General features: G+C 38.4%; 2 long non-coding RNA genes across 4 annotated transcripts in view; both read right to left on the bottom strand.

Moving 5' to 3' along the window:
- Positions 1 to 760: 760 nt before the first annotated feature.
- On the bottom strand, positions 761 to 4,473 carry LOC147474389 (uncharacterized). Of its 3 annotated transcripts, none has more exons than XR_015208173.1 (5): positions 4,060 to 4,473; positions 2,795 to 2,857; positions 2,613 to 2,697; positions 1,212 to 1,577; positions 761 to 1,128 (listed from the first exon to the last, which is right to left on the bottom strand). It is a non-coding gene; the product is annotated as an uncharacterized LOC147474389 (long non-coding RNA). The 3 variants fall into 3 exon arrangements; XR_015208172.1 differs by having other exon boundaries at positions 761 to 1,394; positions 1,475 to 1,577; XR_015208171.1 differs by having other exon boundaries at positions 761 to 1,577.
- Positions 4,474 to 11,127: 6,654 nt separating this feature from the next.
- LOC147474387 (uncharacterized) overlaps positions 11,128 to 19,122 on the bottom strand; it is a 62,760-nt gene continuing 54,765 nt past the window's right edge. The window contains exon 3 of the long non-coding RNA XR_015209556.1: positions 11,128 to 11,635. This is a non-coding gene — a long non-coding RNA (uncharacterized LOC147474387). The remainder of the gene's footprint in view (positions 11,636 to 19,122) is intronic.

Raw genomic sequence — 19,122 nt, 5'->3', positions numbered from 1 at the left:
ATGTCCACAAGTGATGTTATAACTTTGCATCACTTTTTAATCGATGTCCACAAGTAATGTTATAACGTTTAACATCACTTTTTAAGTGAAATCAATAAGACCGATTAACATCACTTAGAAAGTGATGTTTCATTTAGATTCCAAATGACTTGTAAAGTGATGTGAAATAACTCTATAAATCACTTTAAAAGTGATGTCCCATTTATCAAAATAATAAAAAAAATAAAAAGAAAACAAAATTGCCTATATCATCCCAATATAATACCATTTTCCTAGTCATTTATCATCAAATAAAGATAAAATGTATTTTAAAATCACATTCATTACACAAATATCATCTTCAATTACAAATATTACACTATATACCAACAAAATCTAATATGCAATACCGAAATGAGCCAAAGAGAACCACAATCACCCAACCAAGAACCTATCATAGCCTGGCTTGATGCAATCAATTTAATCCAAGAACCTATCACAACCTAACAAATCACTTTGTTTTTTTTTTTCTGCAGTATGAAACATTGTCCTAGAAAATCAATGCAAATTTTATAAAAAGAAAATAAACATACGGAACATCCGCATCATATAGTACCTGAATGACAAAGGAAGTTCTACAGAAGACAGTTACTTGTGTTCAAAATCAAGGCCAGCCCGTTGCCAAAAGCTAGTTAGAGGTTGAGTTAAAATAAAAACGTTGTCATCCATTTTCTTGCATCACTAGCGGAGTAATCTAAAAATTGTGTCTGCCCAGAAAAAAAAAACATTTCTAAATATGGAAGGTCATTATGTTGCATTCCGAATAATTAAACAGTAATACAATTTAAAGAGAGAAAAAAAACATGATTCTCAGATTGTTGGTAAAAATGGAAACGTGTAAACTTGTGAATTCCATGAACTCACCTTTGGTAAAAATGGAACACATGCAAGGCCCATCGACTAATCTCAGAAAGCACAAGTGAAGTTAGATATGAAGAAGTTGACAAATATGCTAATTTAAAGAACACACCATATTGTTGCGCATATGCATCGTACCTTGAAGATGAACAGAAGAGAACTGACCACCTTTTGGTGGTAACTTGAAAGTGAGGGATTTCGATGGATTCACATAAGAGAATTAATATCAACCTAGTTATTGTAAATCACAATTAAGAACTAATAACAAAAGATAGATAGTATAACTATTACAAAATCCAAATTTCAGCTTTTACCGTAGAATATTAATCCTCTGACATAGCAAAAGATGGCCGAAGGTCCATAGGTAGCTCATCCATTGACTGAATGTGCTGACCACTATCACTACCTGCACATGCACCTTCACCATGTGATCTTGACAAGCTTAGTTGATTGCGCTTCTGTACATGGGGATCCAAAGCACCCATGATGCCTAAGACCTGGAGACACTGCCATGATATTTAAGACTCTAAAAGTAACAGAACTAAACACTAAATACGATAATCTCACAAAAACATACCTTTAGTACTTTTCTTTGAGTTGACCAGGCCAACTTACTGTTCAACAATTTCAAGAGTAAGCCAAGCAACTGCGGATACTCATTATAAGGAGCAAACACGGAGCTGTTAAATCATTCAAAGCAGTACTTGAATAAACTAACAAAAACCATGTATTCTGGATTTCTCGGTCAAATTTCTACAGGTAGTAAAATATTGTTTTGCAAATTAAGGAAAAAATAATGATTGACCAAGATCTACTGCTAATAGGAAGGTTCCAACAGAATATTGATTTTGGAAAGCGAAAGGTTAAAAGAAATAGGTTAATTCCCCCTGACAATTTAAATATTACGTATTGATAAATCTATAAGCCCCTTTACATCCACACTTTGGTTTATATTAGATTATGAAACTAAAAAGTGTTACCAACAAGAAGATGTCCATCTTATACAACTTTTATCACATACTTATGAGGATAATAAAAATTACTACGAAAATTATAAAAATAACTTTTGGTGTAGTAAGACCTGTTTCAGTATTTTCCTTAACATTCTTTCATGACTTTGGTGTAGTAAGACCTATTTTAGTATTTTCCTTAGCAATAGAAACAATACATGTAACTCAATTACATGTCACACTTTTCTTTAGGGATGCAGTACGCACACGTAGCAAACTCTCTGCCTCTTCCTACTAGTGGAGGTGCCGCCTACATGGAAACATGTGGCAAACTCCCTCCCAAGTTAAAACCAAGTTACACATGTACATATAGTAACATAAATACTGCACTAACGCATCTCACGTGGAGAACTCGGGGAACTTGACTTGAACAATAATTCAGTCACACCAAACAAGTATTTACCAACAAAGCTAGACCCACTAAGTGCATACAAACTAGCACCAATAAATTTGCTAACATCCAAGAAATTATTTATCAACAATTCCTTGTCCTATATGCTAGTGAACAAGGCTCAACCTAATCTAACTCTAGCCAAAAAGAAGAACTAAGAAGTTCATGTTAATTGGCATAGTTACTTACAAAAGAATCACAACTTAATTCATTTAAAGCAAGTAATCTAAATGGACATAATTCTAAGGCATCACTTCAGATATTTCCAACTTTAAAAAATTGGTTAAATAACTATTGTTAGTTTAAAAGTCAACCTGCACATGGCCAGTAGCAGATCATGCTGCACATCCGTGAAGATTTTGCTCCATTACTCGTATGACATTCACACAATCACATACCCTTAATGTATGAACATGTGTTACCGTTGCAAAAACAATGAGCTGATAAGAACAATGTAATATCACATCTACCAAATGACTTGCCAAACATAAACAACTTGATACAAAAAGAATGCCTTCAAAGCAGGAGTCAGAGCATCATTCATTTCATCTCTTCTAGCCTACGTCCAAATATTCCACCAACACAACATAAAAATAAAAAATAAAACTACATGTCAAATTACAATACAAATAAGAATTAGAAGCTCATAAATATGAGAAGCTCGTAATAAAAAAAAAACAGAATTTATCATAGAAAAATATTAATATAACGAATGAACATAATTGAAATTTCATAAGAGCATGTGTTGACTCGTTTTCACCTTTGAACTGACAAATTCAAAGGCTAATCGAGCCACAAGAACATGTTAACGAAGTGAGATTTGGGGAACAAACCCAAAAAGTTGTAAAAAATAGGTAAGGTAACCTAAAAAAACACAATTCAAAACCCACAAAGGCAAAGAACTACTAATTAAATGAAATTGAACAACAACTAAAGTATGACTATCTCAAGGAAGATGAAGCAAATGGAAAAATCAAACTCAACTAATGCAGTACTAAGGAGCAAGTGGCAGACATCTTTACAAAAGCTCTACCGCGAGATAAGTTTCACCTATTACACCACATACTCGGAGAATCAGGAAAGTACATCGAGGAGGAGTGCTAAAATTTGATGCACTTTACTAGAAGGTTAGAGTTGTTATAGATTTTTCTAGACAATAAATCTGGAGATATGTAGATTACTTGATGTAATAAATATCTAGAAAGTGTAGGGACTAGAGATAGGATATATATGGTAAAGGGAGTTTCTACTAAAATGTTAGAAAGAAGCCAGAGAGTCTTATAGTCTTCTATATACTTGGATAGCAAGTGCTCCAGAAATAATAAAACTCCATTGTTCTAATAATGTCTTGCTTCTCCTTCTTGTTGGATTAAATCCATATCAATTCCCATAAGTTATTCTAAGCATTTTCAATATGCATATTTTAATTAAATGCTCTGTGATATGGTTTTCAAGCTCAGTAGTCATTTACTAAAAAGGCCTGTAATTTCCCACAAATTTAAATATCTCTGTTCTTAGCTCTATCAAATAAGCACTAATAGCAATCTACGAAGCAGAGTTGTTGGTAAAATCTACATCAAACCGAAAAGGCAAAATGACAAAGCAACATTTTTTAAAACCAACTTGAAAAACTGATTAATATGTTGAATTAGGGCACTCATTGATACCACTTTTAGCCCTAATTTGCACCAAATTTCAGAAATTAACACACAATTGTTCTGGAATTTTCAAATTTCAAAAAGAAAGTGAGGGACAAAGTACCTTCATAGCTATTCCTGACATCAAAATTTCATCTTCAGATGAGCTGCCAACAAGAAACCAATGACTCGTTCTCGAACATCACTTGTGAATATGTTGTGGATTTGCAAGTAAATTTGAAAAGCCTAAAAATGAACCCTAAACAAAAAGGAAACAAAAAACAAATCGAACATAAACACGGGTGAAACCCTAGGTTCAAGAAAGTGAGAAGAAACATAGATGAGATAAGAAAGAAAGAAGTAGCATACCGTGGGTGGGAGAGGTACGTGGTGGCTGCTGTCGGTGTGTTGAGGTTAAAGACGGCTAGGGCTTTTTGGTGTCGTGTTTTTTTTGTTTTCAACTTTAGGGTTTTCTACTTTTCGATGAGTGCGAGATGTGAAAAACTCCCGCTTAAGTTTTCCTTTTTTTCCGATCTATTTTTTCTTTTCCTCTTTTTACATTTATCAATTTCTAACATATAGAGAAACTTCACTAAATAACTAAAGAAATGTTAGAGAATAATTCAAGTATTTCACCAACGGTTGATATTATTTCTAACAGATTATAAATGTGAGTAACTTGCTAACGGATGAATAAGTGTTACTAATAAAAAATCCCAACTGTTGCAAAATCACCCAAATGGTGTAGTGAAACCTTTCAATGTTGTAATCGATTAATATCAAACTTGTTTGCACGCGGCAATCTATCTCCGATTTCAGTTTAATGAAAGATTGTAGGGTTTTGGAAAATAAAATACTGAAGATCATCTCAAAAATCCCCAAAATTTAGAAGTGAGGGCGTGTTCCATTCTTAATTTTCTTCTTCGTATGTATTAGGTCTTATAAATTTATGGGCCGGGCCTTGCTTATGGGGTTTAAGCCTTTTGGGTATTGGTGGTAGTTTTTTATTTTCTATTTTTCATTTAAGGGCGGCTAGTCTAGCAAACCGGCGTCCACCCTGTTTTATTTATATTTAACCTAATTTTTTAGATGGTCTTTTTCTAACTAATTAATTTAATTAAGAAGTATATTAATAATAATACTTCTGGAAGTCACATTATAAGTGATTTTGAAAACTTGGCAAATTCATTTTTAAAGTGATGTTGAATATATAGATATTATATCACTTTATAAGTGACACGGTGAGGGACAACACCTTTAAAGTGATGTTGAATACATAAATATTACATCACTTTATAAGTGACACAGCGAGTGACGCAAAAAAGTGTTACTACATCACTATCTCGACATCACTAATTAAAATGATGTTGTACAACTCTACTACATCAGCTTCTGAAATAAGTGATGTTAAAAAAAAATGTGATATTACATCACATGCTAAGAAAAGTGATGTCATAGTTTTCTTATGACATCACTTCGCTGAAAGTGATGTAAAATTAGCGATGTCATATGTCATATTTGTTGTAGTGTAAGCCGCCATTCACTCATCTCGTGCTTGATATGACCCGCCAAACTGACAAGCAACTAACTTAGAATCCGTTACCATGTTGATTGTCTTTGCCCCCATTTCAAGCGCTGCTCTCATTCCAAATATTGCGGCTTCATATTCGGCTTCATTGTTGGAAGCAGGAAAGCAAAGTCAGACGAACCTCTCGATTCGGCTACCGTTTGGGTCGACTATCACACAACCGATCCCGGACCCCTTCTTACTACTTCAACCATCTGTATACACAACCCATGCCTCGCCTCCAGTGAAATTCTCTTCAATGGAGCCAGGTTGGTGGTTGGGAAAATCTGGCAGTTGTTCTTCCTCGAATAACTCGGGTGAAACCATGATATCTTCTACTGGGAAATCCGCCATCAGAGAAGCTAAAGCATGACCTTTTTCTGTAGTGCGAGGCTCATATAAGATATGGTAAGCACTTAGGTAGCTAGACCAATCAGCAAGGCGGCCAGACTCTTCGGCTCGTCCGAGTGCCTTGCGAAAGGGATATTCTGTATACACTTTAACCACACGTCCCTGAAAATATGGCTTAAGTCTGCGTGCTGCATGCACCAAGGCAAGCACGATTTTCTCAATTTTAGAATATCTACTCTCTGATCTAGTCAACATTTTGTTAATGAAGTAGATTGAGCGCTCCTCCGGGTTGTCCACAAACAATACTGCGATCTCAGAAGTTGCCAAATAAATTCCAATGTCTTGGCCAGTTTGCGGACTAACCAGGATGGGGGGTGATACCAAGTATGCTTTAATTTCTTTAAAAACCCTATCACAGTCCTCATTCCAAACTGAGGCACCTTTCAACGTTTGAAAAAATGGCCTGCATCAATACGAATACTTTGATATAAATCTATTCAGGGTTGCCAAACGACCGGCGAGCCATTGAATTTCCTTTTTATTCGAGGGTGGGGGCATTTTGAGAATGGCCCGAATCTGTTCAGGGTTTGCCTCAATACCCTGTCGAGTCATCAGAAATCCTAAGAACTTTCCAGATGCTAACCCAAAAGAACACTTCGAAGGGTTCAACTTTAGTTTATATCGTACGAGCCAATCGAATACCTCTTGCAAATGCTGAAGGTGGTCGGGTGTTTCTTTGGATTTGACCACCATGTAATTGATGTAAACTTCCATGATACACCCAATCAGATCGGCAAACATTGTATTCATCATCCTCTGATAGGTGGCACCTGCATTTTTCAGACCGAATGGCATGACTCTAAAGCAATACAGGCCGTGGTCCGTTACGAACGTCGTGTGCACCTGGTCCTCCTCAAGCAGAGGTATCTGGTTATAACCAGAGGAAGCGTGCATGAACGACAGACCCTCGAAATCCGAGGTCGCATCGACTAGATCTGAGATGCGAGGTAATGGGTATGGATGCACTGGGCAAGCTTTGTTTAGGTTGGTGAAGTCAATGCAAACCCTGAGCTTCCCATTTTTCTTTGGAACCGCTGACGATATTGGATACCCAAGTCGGGTATTCGACGCTTTAATGAACCCTACTCCAATCCAGTTTACCAATCGGTATTGACCGGTTCGCCCGGAGCCATCCATCCTTTGGTCTTTGTCAAACCGGTTTGAATCTCGTCAATATCGATGTCGTGGGTGTTTACGATCCGTGTCAACTCCGGGCATTTGGTTGATATCCTATGCAAATATTTCTTGATAATCCTATAACAGGTGAATTAGAGCTCTTTTTTCGGTTGGAGGTAAGACAGCAGCGATGAAAGTAGTTTCGTGGCTCTCGCCCCTTATCTGAACTTCCTCCAACTGATCGATCGAGGGACCTTCTTCAGAGAGTCGGGCTTCTCGTACCTGATAAGCTTAACATTTCTGTAATTGCTATTTGGCATGATCAACCTGGAGGATCGTGTTGCCCCAGACTTTGGATTTCCTTGTATCTTCTAGTGCCAAATCATGACATTGATGTGACATCATCTTGTCACTGTGGATCTTACATACTCCTATAGGCGTGGGGAATTTCAACGCCTGGTGGAAGGTGGATACAACAACCTGATTTGCATGGATCCAATCCCTACCGAAAATTGCATTGTAACAAGAACCACAATCTATCAAAAGGAAATTTATCCCGACAGATTGATGCCCAACCGTGACAGGGAGATGAACCTTTCCAATGGCATGGGCTGGTTCTCCGTTGAATCCAATGATTGGGTTACGGTCTTCTATGATCAAGTCCTTTGATAGTTTCATTATGGAGTAATCCCTGGTGAACAACACGCTAGCTGAGCTTCCTATGTCGATAAAAATCTTCTGCACCCTAAAGATTCCTATCCATGCAGTAATAACAACAGGGTCATTGTGAGGGTAATAAACCCCCTTTTCGTCATTCTCAGTGAGCTTCAACTCGTGGCCTTCATAGGTCCCCGTATTGATACCTTGGTCAAAATTGAAACTATTGACCTGGTAATGATCTTGTATATGACGAAGTTTCAAGCGTGTTTCTATCTTGCGCTGATGGCGGGAGACGCTATTGACACTGCGTGGCATACATCGATAACGTTGTGGTCAGCCAAGTTGATATGGGCTGACCGAGGTTTGTTTTGAACAAACTCAGTAAGCTGTCCCTCTTTAACGAGGCATTGAACTTCTTTCTTTAAAGCTCTGCAGTGATCTATTTCATGCCCAATATCATCGTGATATTTGCATTTTTGATTTTTATCCCGCCTACCTGTAGGATATTCTGGTAGCGGCCGAGCTGGCTGTAACATTTTTTTAGTTATGATTTTTTCGTACAGGTCTGCAAGGCCAAGAGTCAAAGAATACCTTTTCATCTAGATTTGGGGGCCTTTGTATTATTCTGAGTACTCCTCTTGTTACCTTGATTGGTAATCTTATCCATTATGGAGTCCTTGGAAACGGGATCTGCGCCATCCTTTCTCTGTCGAGACTTTTGATCATCTTCCACTCGAACGTACCCTTCCACTCGGGTGAATAAATAAGAGAGGGTGGTAGGCGGCTTTCGAGTAAGAGAGTTGTAAAGTCCATCTCTGTCGAAATGCAATGCTTGATGGAATGCCTGTATTGCGAAAGCATCACTCACATCCTGAACTTCGGCGTGAAGCTTCCTGAACCGTCGTACCAAACTCTTGATTGTTTCACCTTTCTCTATAGCGAGATTGAACAGTGTGCTCGGACTCTTCTTCGTCTTCATATTCTACTGAAAACATTCAACAAACATATCACTGAGGTTGGTAAATGAATCAATTGAACGCGGAGCCAACTTGTTAAACCAGGACAGTGCGTATCCTTTCAACATTGTTGGAAAAATACGACACATTAACAACTCATGAAATTCCCATAAGGTCATAGCTGCTTGGTAGCTCATGACGTGCTCGTTCGGACGTCCATCCACGTCATCGTAAGTTGGAAGAGGGGGCTGTTTGAATGCCGGAGGATGAACACAGTCCCTAATGTCATTTACAAAGGGTGAAAATTTTGGACCTCGCACAGCCCTCTCCAAGAGTGGATCGTCTCGGATGGTTTGCCTGGTCACGGCTTGGTTAATCAATTCCTTAACCCTTTGTTCATTCATATTCTCATAGTTGTCTTCATCTTGATTCTCTTCTCTCCAGATCCGTTCATCACAGGCTAAGATTCGATTGGGATTTGGTCGTTGCTGACGTTCGATTCTACCCCGCCTTCTGCCTGCCACTATGTTAGCAAGTAGTGGACTTTCATTCCAATTCGTGTGCTAGGATTCATATCTTGATCCGGACACCTCTATGGATGGTGGCGTTTCTGAACTGGAACTAAATGCAGCTGCTGACGTTCTAGATTGTTGTGACTGGTTTGTCCGAGGATTTGTGCCCAAACGATCCCAGACATTGTTTGGTTGTGAATGAGGGGGGACCGGCACGATAGGGTGGATTGTCCGGCTTTGGCTTGGATCTTTAACGCGACCATTATTGTGAATAAGGTTTTGGCCATTGTCAGGATCTTTGCGCTGTCCCGGTTCGGCCCTTTGCCTTTGCCTACATTCAGACAAAGGGGACTCGACCGATTGGTGCTCCTCAAGGTCTCTGGGCCGTTTGCCTAGTTGATTTCTCAAACTCTCATTTTCCGTAACTATTCTTGTCAAAAGAGAGATAAGAGCTGGATCCGATTGGTATTGCGGGTTCCTGATGGAGGCGCATGGGTTACCATGTCGGCCTCCCCGACCCCTTCGAACATCGTAGTGATAGCATTGTGTTTTGGTTCGATGGGACCATCCCCGGCGTGTATTCGGCAGCTCTTGCTCTTCTTTAGCGTTATAAGGGGCGAGGACATCGAGATTAGATTCCCGAATTCCTAGTGGTTCCAGAGTGGGTGGAACTATTTCAGATAGTCTGTTTCCTCCATTCTGAGAGAAAGATCTACGACGACTCGACTGCCCCACCTCTGTGGTGGTGCCTGGAACAGTCTCCATGTTCTGTCGAGTCGCTATATGCCGATTGGCAACTTATGTGTTACTCATCGCAATTTGTTCAGTCATGGTAACAAGGACGTATGAAAAATAAGGTCGAGGATATCACGCTTCAACGAAAGACCACGTGGTCGTGGGTTCGGTCCCCACAGACGGCGCCAAAGAATGTCGGGGCAAAAAGTTAACTCGACACTCCCGATGTGATGGTGCTTCCGAAAGCTCGAAAGAGATGGGGATTGGGATTTTTGAGGAAGAGAGACTGCACCAACGTTCTGGTTGCCTACGTACCCAGTGAGGAATCCGGGATCAAGTCTCTTAAAACGTAGTTCTGGAGGCTACAGAAGCCTCCGTATATATAACAATCTTCTGCCTTGGTGGCCAAGAAAGTGATTCTCGGAGATTGCCTTCCTTGATGAATCCTAGTATGATCCTATCTAAAATAGGATCATTCCCTAAGATTTTATTTTATCATTGTGCAAGATCTTATCGGATTGCACTAGGATTTTTGGCTTCCGCGGATCGGATTATTGGATCAGAATCATCCTAACGGATTGGATCTATGAACTTGGGCCACCCGGATGGGCCCTAGACCTATTCTGAACTTTGACGGATTAGAAGACCGAATGATCCAAAAGTGTTTATTTGGACGGCCACTGGACTAGTCTACCACTGGTCCCACATCCGGTCCATGGTCCGAGTACACTTTGGACTGGAAATATAATGTAGGGTACACACATCCATGCTTGCCTAGAAAAATCTTATGCTACCTACAAGGCCCATGCTGATAAACACCGACACCTCCAGACCTTTCTGATTGGTGATTTAGTAATGGTTAATCTTCGCCGCCATTGTCTATCAGCTGCCACCTCTCATGCCATGGACCAAATGCTTATGAGTTGATAAAGTTTTCTCTTGAACTGGACACTCACACACTAAGGGAAGCAAATTTTAGGGTTGATTTGCCTTTAGACATGGAGCAACTCTAGCCTTGGGTATATCCCTTTGTAAGTTCCAGCAAATATTCTCCAAGCTGCTATTACAGATTTGAGTAACCGAATTTTGTTTACTTGTATGTTTAAACTTGTTTTCTCCTATCTGTGCAGCATACGCCCTGTAATGTTCTTTTCACTATATGGATGAATTACTTACCTATCTCCAAAAAATATATATATATAGTAGACTCATTTTTGGAACAATGCTATAGTGGTTCTACCAGTCTACCCTAAAGATGAAGTCAAGTTTGCACAATGTCAACAATTAAATTATATAAAAGATGAATAAAGATGAATTACCTTATTTTGGAAATCCATAGCTTCAGCCTTCCCTTTGTAAACATTTTCTGCAATAGTTTCAAATGTTGGCTTCAGAGTCAAAGACTTTTCAACCCATATCCCACCAGCAAATGATAAAATGGGTCCTTTTTCTTCAGTGAATGAGTCAATTAGCTTTGTAGCAACAGAGTTGACATGATTAAGGTTTTTAGCCTCCAAAAATGTCAGCAATTCTTCTAAGGTTGAACCGTTGGCACCATTTGCTAATAGACTCAGTGCGAGTTGGATGGAACTAGGAGAGAACACAAAATTCTTGTCTTTTGCTTTGCCAAGTGCGAGATCCTTGGCGATTTGAAGACATGGAAATGGTGTACTAGTCTTCATAGGTCTTTTTGATTCCTCGTTGCCACCACTTTCCATGAAAATTCCACTTACTGCGGCTTGTCTACAAGAAGAAAGAAAACATATGAATTGTTAACCGTAACAACAAGTACTTATATGTATTTTAGTCATATACGTAAACACATGCTAACATGAAAATTATATGCTTCTGCGTCACACACAAGCATAGTACACAAATAGATCAGTTTCAAATGCATCTTAGTTCACCAATCTACCATGTCATTTAGATATTTCCACCTGCAGAAAATTATTGTTTTTTCCTATTATTTTTAGGGTTTTTAGACTTGCCCCCCATTTCAAAGATGAATAAGACTTGCGCCCCCCAAATTTAGGAAAATTAGACTTGCCCCCCCAAACTCAGACTCCATCTAAGTCAATGCAGTTTGACTGTTATCTCCTTGTGAAATGTCCAAACTACCCTTTCGAGTCTAAAATTACCTAAATAGCCCTTGACTTCACAAGACCTTGAAAATAGAAGGACACGTGTAAACATCTTGTTCACTCCGATCAACAGTCCAGATTGCATCCCTAAAATTCGCGCTCTCTCATTTTTAAGGTGGGAAAAGATACTCTAGCTTTCATTTTTTGTGTTGAGTTATGGTGTTAGGTCGTGTTTGATAAATTCATGTTGTTTTAGTGTTAGTCTTCATAGCAAGTGCTATTTGTTGTCATTTTCAACTGTTAATCTGTTGCAACTTGAAGAGGAGAAGCAAGGATGAATTTTACTGCAATTTGTAGGTAATTATGTTATGTTTTAAAGTTGTTTTAAGTATTTTTGGTGGAATATGTTGATTTGGTACTTGGGAAATTGAGAAAGATAACAATTTTATGCATGTAGTTTAAATTTGTATATAATTTTGACAATTTCGATTCAACCCAAGATATAATTTTGGTTTTTTATGAATGGAAGTGGGGTTAACAATTTTTATGTTTGTATTACAGAATGGGTGATAGGAAAAATTTGAAGATACATTATGCTTGGTCATTTTCAAAAAGAAGAAATGGATAGGAATTGTCACATTTGGATTACAGATCAAAATATCCAGTTAAGGAAATGCTTGATGTTGATAGTGATGAGTTGAATATGATAGACTTTGCTACAAATGTTAGTCTACCTAGTCACATGTCAAAGTTGGATTATATGAACATTAAGTTGTTTAATCTTGTTAGTGGTAAGCAAGTGTATGTAAACAGTGATAGTGGTATTTTAGGAATGTTTGATTTGTTAGTTGTTGATGATGAAGGGTATTGTCATGTATTTGTGGAGAATGATATGGGTGAAAGTGCTGTTCCACCATCTCAAGAATATGATGAAATAATGTGTACACTAATGGATTTAAAAAAAGTGATTAAGAAGAGGGCTTTGAATGCAAATGACAAGGGGAATTCCATGCAAAAGAAGAAGAAGAGTTTTAATGACAAGGGATTTGGTAGTAAGCAAAATAAGAAGAATGGTAAGGACAAGGGAGAAGCAAAGGGAAAGAAGAAAAGTACAACACATATGAAGGGTAAAGGCGTACTAGTTGATGAGGAAGATAGCTTCTTGGTTGAACTTAGTAATTTTAATAAGTTTTCTGATGAAGAAATGGATACTGAGCTGCCAGAGTATGTGGATGTACCAAGACCTACAACAAATGATCCAGTAGAGATTGATGTTGAGGTTGGGTTTAGAAACCCACCTAGGGAGCCTCAGATTGATTAGCTTGATCCTGATGAGGGATACCATAGTATAAACTCATCAGATGAAGAAATAGAGTGGCAGTAACCAAGGAGTGATGAGTTTTACAATTTTGTATATGAAACCTCCAATGTGTATGTGGATGAAGGATAGATAGTTATGCCAACATGTTCTGATGAATGGAAAGTTGGCATGGAGTGGCCTGACATTGAAACTCAAAGGCATGAAATTTCAGATTATTGCATAAATAATAGATTTGAAGTTGATATGAGGACTGTCAATGAAAGGTACAGGATTAGAGCTAAATGTAAGGGTAGCTATAAGGGTAAAGACTGCCCTTGCGTTGCTTATTGGAGACTGAGGCCTGATGCCTTCACAATGAGATTAAATACATTTGTAAATGAACATATATGTTCAACTGATCCAGAACTGAAGAATGGGATGGCTGATGCAAATTGGGTTGCAAGAAAGATTGCAGCACAGATGAATATACATTACAAGACCATGTCTCCAAGATTTATCATGGCTGAAGTCATGAGAGGAGATTTCCCTGTTAGTATTAGTTATTGGACTGCTTGGCATGCAAGGTTGAAATGTTTGCAAGATATTCATGGTGACTATGGAGCAAGTTATAACATGTTGCATGTGCTATGTGATCAGGTATGTTATTTATACCCTTATTTATATTTGTAAATAATTTGGTTGTTTATCATAGTGGTGTTTGAACTATTTCAAATGTTTACTTGATACAGATTTTGAAAAGTAACCCAGGATCCAAAGCATGTTATTCTAGAACTGATGGTACTTTGAAATTTGAGGATATGTGTGTTTGTTTTCCTGCTTCTTGAATGGTTGTAGACCTATCATAGGACTAGATGGATGTTTTATGAAGGGGAAGTATGGAGGGCAATGCTTAAGCATGGTGGCCTTGGATGGAAACAATGGCTTATTTCCTGTGGCCATTTATATAACTAGGTCTAAGAATAAAGATAGTTGGATTGAGTTTTTGAATATAATGAAGAAGTATGGAATAGATGAACATATGGAACCTGTGACATTCATTTCAGATAGACAGAAAGGATTGGTTGAGGCTCTGGCACATGAATTTCCTAGGAATCCCCATAGGTTTTGCTTTAGGCATATGTTCAAGAATTTCAAAAAGTACTTTAAAGCCAAATACTTAGAGACTATAGTTTGGGGTGCAGCTAAGTGTTATAAGAAGATAGAGTTTGAAAAGTTAATGGAGAAGCTAGGAAGAGAATGTAAGGAAGCCAAGGCATGGTTGCTACAAGAAGATGTGGAATGTTGGGCTAGGTCACACTTTGATCTTTTTTTTTTTTTTTTGAAAAAACTAGGGGCTCAGTCCCCAAACTTTTTATATATCAGGATCTCAAGTACATAATACCTTCTTTATCCCTCATGGTCAATACATGCATTTTCCGATCCATAGGGGGAATAAAGAGCAAAAAATCATTACACACTTCTCTCTTCGATTTCGCTAGGTAATCAGCTACTTGGTTACTCTCCCGGAAGATATGGACAAATGATAAGTGATCAAACTCCATACTCACAGCTTGGATATGTGCTACCAAGTTCCTACAGTACCACGGTGGTTTTCCTTTTTTAGTTAAGATCTGGACCCCCTGCATGGAATCCGATTGCACTTGAAGCCGTTTGATTCTCAGCTGTATCGCGCCTTCCAGCCCTTTAAGGACCGCGAGAAGCTCCTGAAAGATAACCGATAATCTCTTAGAACTGCCACTATACGCCATTATCACTTCCCCATAGCTGTCCCCATAAGACTCCTCCATAGCCCGCCACCCCTCTTGACCGACCCATCGGTGTTGGGGGACCCTTTGTATCCACCTCCGGCTTTTCCCATTTCACCCACTTTTCCTCCTTGTGTATAACTTTTACCCTGATTCCCAACTTTGCCAATAACACTTTAGTTCCCACTTCTTCCTGGACAGATTCCAGCATTTTTGATCTTACTACAAAGTGTGATCATATTAGCAACAACTTCTCTGAGCCTTTTAACAATTGGATATTGGAACTGAGGGATAAGCCAATAATTCCTTTTGTTGATAAATATCATACATTGTTAATGTCTTTTCTGTACAAGAGGAGAGAAAAGGCCAAGAAATGGGATGAGGATGGTCTAGTTCCACAAGTGGAAAAGAGAATCAAAGAACTGATAAAAAAAAAGTCCATTGGTATCATGTGGAGTCAAGCAATGAGGTGGTGATAAGTGTTAAAATTGAAAATGGAACTAGATTTTGTGTGAACTTAGTTGACCATGAGTGTAGCTGTATAAGGTGGTAGTTATCTGGTATAGTTTGTGTACATGCAGTGGTAGTGTTGTATCCAAGGAGAGTGTATTGGAAAGAATATTGTAGTAGCTATTATTGGGTGTCAACCTACAAGCTTGCTTACATGGGACACATCATGCCAATGCCTGATATGTCTGAGTGGCCTATGAATTGTGTAAGTTATAGTCTATCTATAATTAATGATTGTGTAGTTTCCGAATCTCAAAAGGACTAACATATATTATGTATGTAAGATCTTGAAAGACAAATCATGCCACCTCCATATGTCAGAGGCATTGGGAGGCCCAAAAAGGCAAGGACTAGAGGAGCAGATGAAGAAGTTAATCCCAACAAGCAAATGAGACTTTGTTCTAAATGCAAATAACCAGGACACAATGCCAAGACTTGTAAAGGTCTACCTGCTGCAAAGAAAGATAAGCATGAAAAAAAATCTCAAGAGGAAACTCAAGCATCACAAGCTTCAGCTCCTGTTCCAGATGAAGCTCTAGAATCTATTGAATCATCACAAACATCATCTCCTACTCAAGCATCATCATCAAAAGGAGCAAAGAGGGTTTGTTCTAAGTGCAATCACCCAGGACACAATGCCAAGACTTGTCAAGGTCTTCCTACTGCAAAGAAAGATAAGCATGGCAAACAATCTCAAAAGGAAACTCAAGCATCATAAGCTTCAGCTCTCGTTCCAGATGAAGCTAAAAAATCTACTCAAGCATCACAAGTATCAGCTCCTGTTCCTGAGGAAGCTATAGAATCCACTCAATCAGCATCATCAAAAGCAGCATAGAGGGTATGTAAGAAGAAGTATGTAGAATCAACTTCTGAAGGAACGGCTCCTACTGAAGCATCCAAAGCAAAGTCTGCAACAAAGTCAACTATTGAAATAGCTCTAAAATCAAGTTTGCAAGCATCTCAGGCTTCATCAGAAACTCCTCAATCAACAGCTCAGCCTGCAACTCTGACTTTTGGACCACCAAGAGTAAGAAGATAAAAAACTGCTCAAGTTTTTAAGGTATATTTTGTAATTGTTTTAAGTTACAATATGCTTATAATATTATGCTCCCTATGTCAGACCCTAGTTGATTAGCTTAAAATTATGTTATGTTATGTTATTAGGCACCAGAACAAAGGCACACATTTGGTGATTTCTTGTCTAAGCGATCAGGCAAGTCATCCACTAGTGTGCTTGAAGCAGCCGAGCTGACATATACTACTGGGGGAACTGTCAGGGCACCAATAGCAACCAAAAGGCCAACGCCACATGGACCAGGATCAACTCCATTTATGCTAGCAGGACCAGCATCTCAGCCTTGGGTGCCACCAAGACAAGTGGGGGATGCACCATTCAAAGCAACTAAAAAAATACTACCTATTCTTGCTCCCGGCCCCTTGCCAACATCAAGGAAGAAGTTTCAAGTTGTCAGACCCAAATGATGTGGGTATGTATAGGAGTGGAGTGAATTATTTTTGGTGTTTTTGTTAGTAACTCATGTCAGACATTTGGTTAAGGTTATGCTCAAGGTTTTTTTTTGTTAGTAACTCATGTCAGAAATGGTTAAGGTTATATTGTTGATTTTTTGTTCATAATGAGCACATGAAAACACAACTATTATGGCTATTGCTATTCAAGATTGTAAATAAAGGATATCTGTGTTTGAAAATTTATGTTTGCTTGTACCTGTGTTTCTCTGGTTTGAGGAACTATAGGCATTTTATGCTTGGAATTTAGTTATTTAAAAGATAATGGTTAATGGAGGACTAGTTTTTACAGCTTCTGTGGGTTAAAGAGAATTTGCAAGAGTCATGGTCCATGACATTCAAAATTTGAAGAGTGATTGGTTGTCTTACAGGTATTTATTGGGTTTATATGTTGAAATGTGAAATCAATCGGATTCTATGTTGATTTTTTGTTAGTAAAATAGTTCTCCAATCTTCTCTTCAAATTGAACTGAACTTCCACTGTCCGTCTTGATGAGAACATATCTACCCTTCTCCATGACCACATGTTGCCTTGATAAAACATCTTTACTACCTTCTGACTGAAATAAAATGGAGAGAGAACCAATAAGCCTTACTTCACCACAATGGTAGTGATAAGTGATAACAATATAAACATCCACTTTCAGACTTGGCACACAAGCATGTAACCTAATTCACATATATAAGTCAAAATTTTATGTCTAATCAGTTTAGTTGATTAGAAGAAACTGGCAAAGAAGAAACCTAACATTCAAATAAAAATGTGTTATAAGAAAGTAAAACAGATAGGATACTCAAACAGACAACTCAAGGTACCCTAACAGACAAAATGGCAAAGAAGAAACAGACAAAATCAAGTTCACACAGAACTTTAACAACATTTCCATTTTACAGAGTGCTCAAAACACAAAACACAGCATTACAACATCAAAACAAAACATTACAACATCACTTCATCTGTTCTTAACAACATCAAAACAAAACATTACTTACTAACTTCTTAACAACCTTACAACATCACTTCATCAAAACACAGCATTACAACATCAAAACAAAACATTACAACATCACTTCATCTGTTCTTAACAACATCAAAACAAAACATTACTCCTTAACTTCTTAACAACATTACAACATCACTTCATTACTTCTTAAGCTTCGGCAAGGGCACACCATCAGCAGGAAGTGATTGAACCACTTCCTTAAGTTGTTGCCTGTGTTAAGGTGCTGCTTGTGGTCGTTGAGCTGTAAGTGGCAAGACCCTTGTAGAACTCCTACCAAATCCACGAGCTGGAGCTGGAACTGGAGTTGGAACTAGAGCTGGAACTGGAACTGCAGATATATTTCTCCCTCAAGTTGATCTGACCAGATGTTCAAAACCTGGTGGTGGATCATCTGTCTCTAGAAAGCTGGACCTCGAGCTGGAGCTACAAGTACATTTTTCCCTCGAGCTGATCTGACCAGATGTTCAAAACCTGGTGGTGGAGCATCTGCCTCTAGAGTTGGACCTCGAGCTGGAGCTATAAGTACATTTTTCCCTCGAGCTGATCTCTCCACATGCTCATAACTTGGTGGTGGCCAATCTGTTTCCAGATGCTCATGATTTCCACTTCCATCTCCACCACTTCCATCTCCACGTTCGATCTCTATGAAACAAAGTTCCCTACACTTACGGCATGAAGTCGTCCTCAACTTATCATTTTTCAACACAACCTCCATGAAAACCCTACTATTCACCCTTGCTTTCAACATAGTTATGACAGCAGCACAAGATTCCTCTATATTGTCATGATCTAACTCCATCGAGCATAACTTGGCCTTCACCATTTCTACACTTTATGTCAGACCACTCAACTAAAAATGAACTGAAAACCACCACGAGTAGCTTTTATAGAAGTCTTTACTCTTCTTGGAACCTGTTAGAAAGATTTTTATAGAAGAATAGAAAAGAATACAACACAGTCTCCAATCTTTACCTCAATCTACTAACAACATTCATTCTTACCTAAAAGTAACTTCATAACTCCATCCCATTAATGAAAAAGT

The sequence above is a fragment of the Coptis chinensis genome, chromosome 9 (genome assembly GCF_015680905.1).
Source record: "Coptis chinensis isolate HL-2020 chromosome 9, ASM1568090v1, whole genome shotgun sequence".
Classification (NCBI taxonomy): Eukaryota; Viridiplantae; Streptophyta; class Magnoliopsida; order Ranunculales; family Ranunculaceae; genus Coptis; species Coptis chinensis.
This window is presented reverse-complemented; position numbering and strand designations above follow the sequence as displayed.